General features: G+C 53.0%; 1 long non-coding RNA gene across 1 annotated transcript in view; it reads left to right on the top strand.

Annotated features, from left to right (window-relative positions):
* LOC135901648 (uncharacterized) overlaps positions 1-10,610 on the top strand; it is a 42,913-nt gene extending 32,303 nt beyond the window's left edge. The window contains exons 2-3 of the long non-coding RNA XR_010564206.1: positions 9,702-9,945; positions 10,277-10,610. This is a non-coding gene — a long non-coding RNA (uncharacterized lncRNA). The remainder of the gene's footprint in view (positions 1-9,701; positions 9,946-10,276) is intronic.
* The last annotated feature ends 1,964 nt before the right edge of the window (positions 10,611-12,574 follow it).

The raw sequence follows: 12,574 nt of genomic DNA, 5'->3' as shown, positions 1-12,574 counted from the left end.
CGTTAGGATACGGCAAGTGGCCGAGAAGGAGAGTGTCTGTTTACCGATCGCAACGGTTATCATTGAAGGAGAGTTTGGAAAACTTAACACCGAAGCCGCTGTGTCAGCCGCCCTCCCGGAGCAATTTTCCTACCTCTTCTCAAATAGCTCGGAGCAGCTGCTAAGGGATCAGGGCAAATCATTCTTCGCCGACGTGGCGTACATGGCCCCCACGCGATCCAAAGCGCGCCCGCTGTCGAGGGAACTTGACTTAGCGTCGGTGAGCGAAAGGCGGTGCGGCACACGGACCGATCACGGTAACTTGAGTGGCGAGCAGTCACGGGAGAGGCAGAGCTCGGAGGCTGGCCTAGACGAGCGGGTCCTGGAAGTGAGTGGGAGTGACGCGTGCAGTGCTAGCCGCGATATAGACTCGACGCCGCAATTAGGCGACGCGGGCTCCACACTCGCTCCGGTTTCCGCCAGCCGGCAGGAGCAGGCTGCAGTTGAAAGAGAAAGTCTGATTCGCGAGCAACAGGAAGACTGTTCATTAGCCGATCTGAGGAAGAGCGTCAAACGGGGAGTGAAAAAAAAGGGGGTTTCATTTGGCAAGGAATCTGGCTTATTGTACCGCCGCTACACGGATAAGCAGGGTCGCAAATATAAGCAGCTTCGGATTCCGCGAAAATATCGCCGGGAAAAATGAATGACCTCATTTGCTTCCTCAGAAGTATGTTTTCGGTCCAAAGCGATTTCAAGGGGACCATTCTATTTGTAATTATTATTGCTGATTAATAATTGTTTCTATTTTGTTGTGTTGTTGATTTGAAAACTGATTGTTTGAGCCTTGTGTGCTAGATCGTACACCTGCCTCTTGTTGCAGCGGGAGCAAAAAGAGGGATAGCGATTTAGTTAGGTTGATTTGGATTATGGCCTTGTCTGGTGTTTGACGGGAGACAGAGGGCACTTGTTCGTGTTGGGTGTTGCCTTTTGCCGGTCGGTTTTGCAAGCTGCAGAACGACCAAGCGGGACCAGTGGCGAGAAGCAAGGTCTTAGGAACGACCCGAGCGGAGCTGGTCAAGGTGCCTTGGCGACGACGCGGTGAGCAGAGCTCCTGTCCTGGCGAGTCGGACCTGGGCACGTGAAGTTACCTGGCGTCCCGACACTGGACGTGAACTTGGACGAGCCTGACGAACGTGCGCGCCTGGCATCCGAGCCACGTGGAGGCAGCTCGTCTTCCCGGCGCCTTATCTGAGGGCGGGGATGCTGTTGTGCCATTACCACAAGCCCGGATTCCGAATCTGCAAGATGCAGAATCTATCCTGCGAGCGCCATAATTCTCCCTTCACAAGTCAAGATGCTGCGCCGTCGTGCGGGAGAAGCCTCGGCGAGCAGCGTGTTTGGACGTGTCCGCGTGTGCCAGACAGCCCGGCGCCGCACCTCCCTTTGCCTGGAGGTCACCGCGCGCGCGAACTTTGAACCGGGTGGCCAGCGCGGTCGCTGGTTGGACCCCTCGGACGACCGTCGTGTGCTGACTTTGTATTGGGCCGTTTGAGTGACAATGGTCCTCGGGGATTATAAAAGCAGCGACACGCCGCCTGAAAAACAGGATCCGCCGACCCCACCGGGAGAGAGTGTCGCTCCCGACTGGGGTGAGATGTGTCACGCGTTTTCGCCGGACGTCGTCGTGCGAGAACAGTCGCGTTTGTTGTGAGCACTCGGCCCCAGTGCCGACCCGTTCATGTCCTGTATGATAACCTGTATATAATGTATAAAGTCCCTTTTGTTATTCTCATCGACGCCAGGCTCGGAGTCTTCGCTACCAACGCTCTGTCACGAAACGGGTGACGAGCGCTACGGGACCACAAAGCCGTAATCGTGGTGCAGCGGTGCAAGTTCGTAACAACGCGCCTTCGCCACCCTCTTTGCCCCTCTCCTGATTCGTCAAACAGAATCTATAATAAAGCGCATGAAGTCCCGCTTGCTACACTAAGTGCACTTTCTTATATATGTGTGTATAGTGTTTTTCTTACAACGCCGGATTTATGTGGTTCTATTTGGACCTAGGATAATAAACTTATTTTTGGAAGTTGGCGGAGTGCTTGAAGCCTATTTCACCTCCACCGCGGGTCGGCCCGGTATTGTGCAATCTCCGCGATCGGCCCGCGCATTCATGTCCACGTGCCGTGATAGGGATGTCAGCGGGCCAAGCGGTGCGCTCCAAAGAAAAAAATATATAGAAACATTCAGCGTGTGTGCACTTGAACGCAAGGAGAGAAAAGATGCGATCGCAAGTGGCGGCTCGCTGGCTTTCTTATACTGTCCACCATCCGGGCATCCTCATTCTCTGCTGCCCCCTGGTAGAGGCCCTTGTCAGGGCACGTCGGGGCAACCTACACAGGGGGCCACGGGAGGAAATCCGCTCCTTGGCGTAGACGCGTTGAGCGTCCGTAAAGAGTGGAGGATTTGTGCGTTCCGCGCGCGCACACACCCGACGGAAAATTGTTGTTGTGTTGACGAGCGTGACGATTAGACAAGCCGTGTCCCGGGCGTTTGGCATTTGTTCCCTTCGTTGGCGCGAAAAGTGAACCGTAACAGTCGGCAGACTGAAATCGGTGACGTGTTGGTCTAGTGCACGGTGGCCTAGTGTGAACGAGCCTTCAGCCGGCCAGGCTACCACCCCTGGGAACGGCCCTGTATTTTACTACCTCGAGGATCGGCCCACGCATTCCTGTCCACTAGTCGTGAGACGGACGTAAGCTGGCCAGGGCACACTGCTTCACCCTGGGAACGCATGCGGGGGATGCATACGGGGGCTAGAGGTACACAACACCATCCAGATCGCGCTCGCCTCCGCGCATCTGCAAGATAGCTCCGATTGCCGGGAAGCGTGTCAAGCAGACACGTATCTTTGAATGATATCGCGTTCCACTGCTAAAGGCGAATTTTTTTACTGCTTATCCCTTTCGTACCTTACCTTCTGTTTATTTTTTGTGATAGCAATTATATGGACACTCCAAGTGCATTACTGCCGTCGCCGTGAGGTTCCGTGTAAAGTCCAAGTGCGACAACACTGTCGCCGCCGCGCCCTATGCTGTATTGTTACGAACTTCCAACCGGTGCCACCAGTGTTACGAACTTCCAACCGGTGCCGCCAGTGTTACGACACCCAACCGGTGCCACCAGTGTTACGAACTTGTACCGCTGCACCACGATTACGGCTTTGTGGTCCCGTAGCGCTCGTCACCCGTTTCGTGACAGAGCGTTGGTAGCGAAGACTCCGAGCCTGGCGTCGATGAGAATAACAAAAGGGACTTTATACATTATATACAGGTTATCATACAGGACATAAACGGGTCGGCACTGGGGCCGAGTGCTCACAACAAACGCGACTGTTCTCGCACGACGACGTCCGGCGAAAACGCGTGACACATCTCACCCCAGTCGGGAGCGACACTCTCTCCCGGTGGGTTGGCGGATCCTGTTTTCGAGGCGGCCTGTCGCTGCTTTTATAATCCCCGAGGACCATTGTCACTCAAACGGCCCAATACAAAGTCAGCACACGACGGTCGTCCGAGGGGTCCAACCAGCGACCGCGCTGGCCACCCGGTTCAAAGTTCGCGCGCGCGGTGACCTCCAGGCAAAGGGAGGTGCGGCGCCGGGCTGTCTGGCACACGCGGACACGTCCAAACACGCTGCTCGCCGAGGCGTCTCCCGCACGAAGGCGCAGCATCTTGACTTGTGAAGGGAGAATTATGGCGCTCGCAGGATAGATTCTGCATCTTGCAGATTCGGAATCCGGGCTTGTGGTAATGGCACAACAGTATGTGGGACTGAAAGAGTGCGAGGGAAGACGACGGTCGCGGCTGAATCTCGCCCGCGCGAGAGGGACAGAAGGGGAGAGGAAGCGCACCGTCTTCCATGGCTCGCGAGGCACTGGCGAGAGGGGAGGGAGGGGGATGGCGCGGTCGCGCGGCCGAACCTAGAGTGAGTGATCTCCCTTGGGGCCCGAGTCTAGGTGCGTCGGCAACTGCTAGCTTTGTGCCCACTGTGCGCATGTTGTCGGCGCTCACCTAGCATTGAAACGATAGACAGCACGAAGATCACTTCGCGCGCTGTTGCTGCCGCGTTTCCTCACGCGAGCGTTTTGACAGCGAGTGTTCGCGGTCATCGAGTGTGCATTCACACCATGCTTGTTAATTTACGTAGAAAGCGAGTGTTCAGAAGTTGACACGGCCTATAAAAGTACTAGCCTTACTTCGTATGGCTGTCCCCTAATTTGCTATGCTTCGGCTTTCGGGTGAAACTGCGACTTTATGTTAGTTTCCTTTATTGAGTGACTCAGGATCGAGGTTTTCGAATATTTGTAAATAAGATATTGGCAGAAGACGAGGCACTGGCAGTGACAGCAAGGTTTAACTTGGCGCTTGTACTCGCCTGACGCTGTTCTAATTACACGCAGGTGCGACTATACGCTGATGCAGCACGCGCGAGTGCGCCAATACTTTTGGCACCATTAAGAGCTCTCACATGCCGTTTAAGGCCTGTAATGACATCGCACAGACGCCAATGCGTTTCCCGTAAAGGGCGTTACCGGTGTAATTACATCACTCCGAGATTCTGAGCACTAACATTGTTTTGCACTTTTTCGCAGTCTGAGAAGATTTACGATAAAAGACATGCGCTGCGAATGAGATGTTGCGTGACTTTTGTTTGCACTGTAACTCCTAAAACAATCTGATATCAATCAAGAGCTTCATCCTTGTTTGAGCAACTTTGGTGGTTGAATAGTAAAGCATCTGCCTTGCTTAGACGGCATTTTTCACATTGCCTGATGCCTCGGCATAATTCTTGTGAGATCCCCAAATTTCATGCTCATAAAATTGGTCGTTCATTTCTGAATGGGCACTTTTTTTCATTTTTTTTCTTTTGCATAAGAATGATATTCAAATAAAAAAAAATAGTTCCTAGTTTCGTTCGAAAGACAAAGCATTCATAGCGATACACAGTACTATATGCTATTACACGAAATAAAGATCGTAATTTCATGGGCCGTATACGCTTCACAAACATTCACTTACTGGCTTACCAAGTGCGATGGCAGGACTGGAAAGGCACTCATGAACATAATTGGTTCGATGTCCATGGGAGGAGTCCCGGCTCGGAAATCGCACATCATTGTCCCAAAGCAAAAATATTGTGCTGCCGCTCCTTTCGCCACTTCAGGTGCGCCATGTCCCCGAAACTCAGCAGATCACGTGACTACGAGCACTGAACTCATGGGAAACCAACAGCCATTTCGGATCACCCTTGCATGCTCTCATTTCGCCCTTGCACCGAGAGTAGACAAAGTGGCTTCCGAACATGGCGTGCGGTGTTGTGCCATTACCACAAGCCCGGATTCCGAATCTGCAAGATGCGGAATCTATCCTGCGAGCGCCATAATTCTCCCTTCACAAGACAAGATGCTGCGCCGTCGTGCGGGAGAAGCCTCGGCGAGCAGCGTGTTTGGACGTGTCCGCGTGTGCCAGACAGCCCGGCGCCGCACCTCCCTTGCCTGGAGGTCACCGCGCGCGCGAACTTTGAACCGGGTGGCCAGCGCGGTCGCTGGTTGGACCCCTCGGACGACCGTCGTGTGCTGACTTTGTATTGGGCCGTTTGAGTGACAATGGTCCTCGGGATTATAAAAGCAGCGACACGCCGCCTGAAAAACAGGATCCGCCAACCCACCGGGAGAGAGTGTCGCTCCCGACTGGGGTGAGATGTGTCACGCGTTTTCGCCGGACGTCGTCGTGCGAGAACAGTCGCGTTTGTTGTGAGCACTCGGCCCCAGTGCCGATCCGTTCATGTCCTGTATGATAACCTGTATATAATGTATAAAGTCCCTTTTGTTATTCTCATCGACGCCAGGCTCGGAGTCTTCGCTACCAACGCTCTGTCACGAAACGGGTGACGAGCGCTACGGGACCACAAAGCCGTAATCGTGGTGCAGCGGTACAAGTTCGTAACACTGGTGGCACCGGTTGGGTGTCGTAACACTGGATGGCAGCTACGGGATTGACCGGCATCAGCTACCTCGGCGCGGTGAGTGCCTGAAGTTTACCTCTAACACCAGACTTTCTCTGACACAGGTTATAGTAGCTTAGGGAAGGATTTGGTGTTGCATTGTGATAACCTTGTGTGTTTCAAGCCTAGTAAGAGTGTTTTGAAAACCAGGGGATGCTGAGGGGGTAAACAGGGCAGTGTGTGAAATACTTGCATATGTCTTACTAGTAGGGTTATAGTAGCGTACGGCAGGTATATTCAAAAAGGGTAAACAGCAGGAAGACAGTGTGAACGATGGAGAAGTACAAGGTGAAGGAACTTCTCGAAATTTGTGAGGAGTTGGGCATTGAGTTGGGCTCAACCAAAAGAAAGAATGCGATCCTTGAGGTCATGAGGACTGGGGACGTAACGGCTGAGGAAGCCGCTGAGGCCTTGGCGGGTATCAATGAACGTCGCGAAGAGGAAAAGGAGGAAAGGAGAGAACAGCAACGTCGCGAGGAGGAAAAGGAGGAAAGGAGAGAACAGCAACGTCGCGAGGAGGAAAAGGAGGAAAGGAGAGAGATGCGTGAGCACGAGCTTAAAATGAAAGAGCTGGAGACCCGAAATAGCTCGCGAGCGCCTAGTCTCACTTCTAATGTTCCCAGAATACGCGATCAACTTCCACCCTTTGTCGTCGGAGAGGATATGGCCAAATACCTCGTGAAATTTGAGCACGTGTGTGAACGGAATAGCATTGAGCGATCCCTTTGGGCACAGAATCTGTTAGCGTTGCTTCCTGGGGAGGCATCAAACGTAATAACTTGCTTATCGAAAGAGGCGTTTGAGAGCTACAGTGATGTGAAGGAAGCGCTACTGCGTAAGTACAAATTGTCGCCCGAAGCTTTCCGGCAGAGGTTCCGGTATGCAAAAAAGGGTAAGGAGTCGAATGTTGACTTCGCGTTTCGTCTAAAAGCCGACCTGGTGGAATGGCTGAAGGGCGAAGAGGTTTACGACGACCGCGACAAAATTGTCGAATGCATCGCGTTGGAGCAGTTCTACCGTTGCATTGATGAGGATGTCCGGCTCTGGCTGCAAGATAGGCTAAAGGAGGTTAAGCTAAACAAGGCAGCAGAGTTAGCGGAAGAGTATTACACCCGCCGCAGCTTGCACAGCAAGGCAGTGCGCGTAGAAAAAGCTGATAGAAGAGATGGGTTTTCCGGGAAGCCCGACGAACGGAAGGAAATCACGCGTCGCGAGTTTCGGGACGACGAGACCCTTCCCAAAGAAACTGTAAGGGATGGACAGAATGCATCTCAGAATGATGACGATGGTCCGAAACAGCGAAACGAAATGACGCGTTCTTTTGAAAAACGGAAACCGTTAACCTGCTACAATTGCAAAAAGCAAGGGCACATCGCTGCAAGCTGCCCAGAGAGAATTGCTTTTGCAACGATACAGGAAACTCACAAGAACATACGTCTATTGGAGCCCTATGTGCAGGAAATTAAGGTAAACGGCAAGAAGTGCCGAGCACTGCGGGACTCTGCAGCAACTATGGACGTTGTTCACCCGTCTTTCGTCTCCTCGAGTGATTTTACGGGAGAGTGCGTTAGGATACGGCAAGTGGCCGAGAAGGAGAGTGTCTGTTTACCGATCGCAACGGTTATCATTGAAGGAGAGTTTGGGAAACTTAACACCGAAGCCGCTGTGTCAGCCGCCCTCCCGGAGCAATTTTCCTACCTCTTCTCAAATAGCTCGGAGCAGCTGCTGAGGGATCAGGGCAAATCATTCTTTGCCGACGTGGCGTACATGGCCCCCACGCGATCCAAAGCGCGCCCGCTGTCGAGGGAACTTGACTTAGCGTCGGTGAGCGAAAGGCGGTGCGGCACACCGACCGATCACGGTAACTTGAGTGGCGAGCGGTCACGGGAGAGGCAGAGCTCGGAGGCTGGCCTAGACGAGCGGGTCCTGGAAGTGAGTGGGAGTGACGCGTGCAGTGCTAGCCGCGATATAGACTCGACGCCGCAATTAGGCGACGCGGGCTCTACACTCGCTCCGGTTTCCGCCAGCCGGCAGGAGCAGGCTGCAGTTGAAAGAGAAAGTCTGATTCTCGAGCAACAGGAAGGCTGTTCATTAGCCGATCTGAGGAAGAGCGTCAAACGGGGAGTGAAAAAAAAGAGGGTTTCATTTGGCAAGGAATCTGGCTTATTGTACCGCCGCTACACGGATAAGCAGGGTCGCAAATATAAGCAGCTTCGGATTCCGCGAAAATATCACCGGGAAAAATGAATGACCTATTTGCTTCCTCAGAAGTATGTTTTCGGTCCAAGCAATTTCAAGGGGACCATTCTATTTGTCATTATTATTGCTGATTAATAATTGTTTCTATTTTGTTGTGTTGTTAATTTGAAAACTGGTTGTTTGAGCCTTGTGTACTAGATCGTACACCTGCCTCTTGTTGCAGCGGGAGCAAAAAGAGGGATAGCAATTTAGTTAGGTTGATTTGAATTATGGCCTTGTCTGGTGTTTGACGGGAGACAGAGGGCACTTGTTCGTGTTGGGTGTTGCCTTTTGCCGGTCGGTTTTGCAAGCTGCAGAACGACCAAGCGGGACCAGTGGCGAGAAGCAAGGTCTTAGGAACGACCCGAGCGGAGCTGGTCAAGGTGCCTTGGCGACGACGCGGTGAGCAGAGCTACTGTCCTGGCGAGTCGGACCTGGGCACGTGAAGTTACCTGGCGTCCCGACACTGGACGTGAACTTGGACGAGCCTGACGAACGTGCGCGCCTGGCATCCGAGCCACGTGGAGGCAGCTCGTCTTCCCGGCGCCTTATCTGAGGGCGGGGATGCTGTTGTGCCATTACCACAAGCCCGGATTCCGAATCTGCAAGATGCGGAATCTATCCTGCGAGCGCCATAATTCTCCCTTCACAAGACAAGATGCTGCGCCGTCGTGCGGGAGAAGCCTCGGCGAGCAGCGTGTTTGGACGTGTCCGCGTGTGCCAGACAGCCCGGCGCCGCACCTCCCTTGCCTGGAGGTCACCGCGCGCGCGAACTTTGAACCGGGTGGCCAGCGCGGTCGCTGGTTGGACCCCTCGGACGACCGTCGTGTGCTGACTTTGTATTGGGCCGTTTGAGTGACAATGGTCCTCGGGATTATAAAAGCAGCGACACGCCGCCTGAAAAACAGGATCCGCCAACCCACCGGGAGAGAGTGTCGCTCCCGACTGGGATGAGATGTGTCACGCGTTTTCGCCGGACGTCGTCGTGCGAGAACAGTCGCGTTTGTTGTGAGCACTCGGCCCCAGTGCCGATCCGTTCATGTCCTGTATGATAACCTGTATATAATGTATAAAGTCCCTTTTGTTATTCTCATCGACGCCAGGCTCGGAGTCTTCGCTACCAACGCTCTGTCACGAAACGGGTGACGAGCGCTACGGGACCACAAAGCCGTAATCGTGGTGCAGCGGTACAAGTTCGTAACACTGGTGGCACCGGTTGGAAGTTCGTAACAGCGGGCATCTTATGCTCTTGGCAGCCCGATGGGTTTCCGTTTTTGTTCCGTGCTACAGTCAAAATTGATGCCAATTTTTCCCTCTCACGAAAGTTCCCCTTCACTGTGAGCGTACGCACAACCGATTTGTCATGCCCCTGATTTTAGTAACTTCTTTCTCGAATTTTCTTTGTGTCCAATGATCTATAGGTCGGATGCGTTCCTGGCTCGAGCCGCACTCCATATGTCACAAGCGTAGAGTTGCATAGCGGCTGATTTCGGCACGCCGCCACCACCGAGAGAACGGCTCAAGCGCCCCATACGTGACCTTTAAACCACACCAAATTTGAAAGCACATTTTGTGGAAATGCCGAAGCAGCAGGCCCTCCAGGGATCATCTCTCCATTGTGCATACGACGAGGGCCCATAAAGAATGATGCACGTCGATCATAAGGTCTGTCTACTTTATTCTTCTTGGTTTTATGAGGAACATCCTTCCTTGTGAATTCATTGAACCGCTAGGCCTAGAGGTCATGTGTACTTATTTATTCTTTCTTTTTCCACTTTTTCCCCCATTTGACGTTGCATACAGAGATTTGCTTATTCAGTCACCTGTCGTGCTACTTTAGATTGTCATTGTGGAAATTCCGCGAGTTTCCCAAACAAACTTAATGTCAATGATACAGAGCTGCCGCGCTGACCTATATTGAATCTCAAGATATACACGCATAAATTGCTTTCTCGTTCTCTCTCGCACGCTTCATGTTCTAGATTTTGTTTTACAGACGCTACAGCAAGCTCCATAGGTTGAGATGTCGGCTGCCCGCAGTCTCCCCGCCAAACCGTTTGGCCCCTGCGGCGAAGCTCAACACAAGGCAACGCCAGTGTGCGAAGAGAGACGCCCATATGCTTGCCCAGCGCACGAGATGGCTGTCGCGCCGGTGGGCTTAAGCGGCAAGGCAAACACACTTAGGCTTGACGGCCGAAATAAAGGAGCAAAGAAAATGTAGACGACGACGTACAGCAATACCGGAGAAGCGGAGATGAACAGCACACATAGCTCCGGGCTTTGAAGTGCCGCGCCGCCGCTTCACAGAAGAGGCGGCTTCTGCGGCAATATACGCCGGCCTAGGGACCAATCGTCATGGCAACGCGCAGTGGTGTCCAGTATGGCTTGTCGCCAAGCGTTCGCTGTCAACGTGTGTGTGCGTGTGTGTACGTGTGTGTGTGTGTGTGTGGGGGGGGGGGGGTGCTTAACTGCAACTCCTCATTTTTTGAAAGCCCACAAGTAATATTTAGTAATAAAATCGTTTGCAAGAAAGCCTAAAACACTCTATTAACAAATTAAATACATAACATCATTTATCTGCCTAGCTACAAAATTTCCAGCACACGTCTTCATAGGAAAAATGAAGGAAATTAATTGCCACAAAAGTCAGTTTCGTCTTTCTACGTATCATAATGGTCTAACACATAGAAATGACTACCTTCAAACTGTTGCTTCAGTTAGCCTCATTGTGCGCACGTGATCACGAAGCGCGGCTCGCAGACCAACCCTTCTGTGACTGAGAAGGGTGGTGTAAGATTTCCTTGCTGCCGCATATTGCATAAGCGGCCTACTTCACTAAATTGCAACAAACAGCACGTTTATATATCAGTTCAATTTACATGGCTCGCTGCAGAAATATCCGGCACAGCTTCAATAATGCATTTTTCTCGCTCTCTTTTTCTATCTCTAGTTGAGACAAAATAACAAGACCGGCTTTCTAATTTCACGCATGAGATTATCACTGCAAGATTTCCTGCTTGAAAAGGCGAAGCCTTTATTACTCGTAGTTCTTCAGTACGCCAAGGGAATGCTCAGGTTGGTCATAGGCAGCGTTATCATCGCGTAGAAGACTGAAGCTTCATTGTTGCGAATTTACGCTGAAGTCGGGCTTTCTAAAGCGCTACTGGTCTAACGAGTTCACGCACGGATGCCGGCCCTCATCAGCGTACCTCCGGCGTCGGACGACGCCAAAGAGCGTTGCGGCGCTTGAGAAAGGGGCGAGAGCGAGAGCACGCGGCACAAGTGGCTGAGGGTCGGGCGCGGCTCCGAACGCCGCGCGAGATCTCCGGCGGCGACAGCGGCGCGGCGAGCACAGAGAGAAGAGCGGAAGGAAGGGCGGCGGCCGCGAGAAAGCGCCGACTGGAAAAGGGAGCGGCAGGGCGATGGAGGGAGCCGCGCGGCCTGGAGCGCTGCCTCGGGCGTACGGACAGCGAGCGAGCGAGAGAGAGAGAGAGAGCCGGCCGCGCGTGGCAGCCCGCCTCCGCAACTGATGGGGCTCCGGAGAGCCGTGGGAGTCCAATTAAGCCCCGCGATCTCGCAGCCGCCGACGCTCCGATCTCGCGCGCTCCCTCCCCAACCTCCGGCCGCTCTGCGCGTCTGCGTTGCCTTCCGCGCGCGCCTTGGCGAAAGCCCGCTACGCGCGATAGAAGAGCGCCGGCTTGGCTCTGCGTTGTCGGTGGCCTCCTCGTACTCCCGCTCCGGCTCAGCCAGCGTGAGCTGCTCTCGGCTGCGCGCCGCGCTTTCGACGACCGCGCCCGTCTGCCGGTACTGAAGTCTCGGGAGGGCGAAACAGCAAACACGGCTCCTTCTCATTTCGTTCTGTTTTTGCTCTCCTTAATTGTTGCTTTTCCTGTCTTTGTCGTGCGGCGCCAGTGCTTGTTTCCGAAAGCTGTTCGTTTAGGCAGTGCAATGGCCCGGTGAAAGTATGAAAGTTCCGTGGTTTCACCTTGTGATTGTCGGGTTCGTGGTGTCGTTCTTACAGTTACGTCTTAGCCTTGCATGCGTCCCAGCGATCTCATGTTTTATTAGAGATACCGAGGCATAAATCCATAAGTTGGCGAACTTCTCGCATATTGTCGTTCTGAATGTTCTTACGTGAGTGCATGCGCATATTTGAGAAGTTTTCTGTTATGATAGCGCTTCACTGCTATCCGTAATTTAGATTTATTTTACCTTGAAAGAATATCAGAAACTCGATTAGGCCTCCTTTAAGTTGGCTTAGAATAGTACTTTTTCCTTTCATGAATTCTACACA

Source organism: Dermacentor albipictus, chromosome 1, assembly GCF_038994185.2.
Source record: "Dermacentor albipictus isolate Rhodes 1998 colony chromosome 1, USDA_Dalb.pri_finalv2, whole genome shotgun sequence".
In the NCBI taxonomy this organism is placed as follows: Eukaryota; Metazoa; Arthropoda; class Arachnida; order Ixodida; family Ixodidae; genus Dermacentor; species Dermacentor albipictus.
The sequence above is the reverse complement of the archived record's forward strand: the minus strand, read 5'-3'. Positions and strand labels throughout refer to the sequence as shown.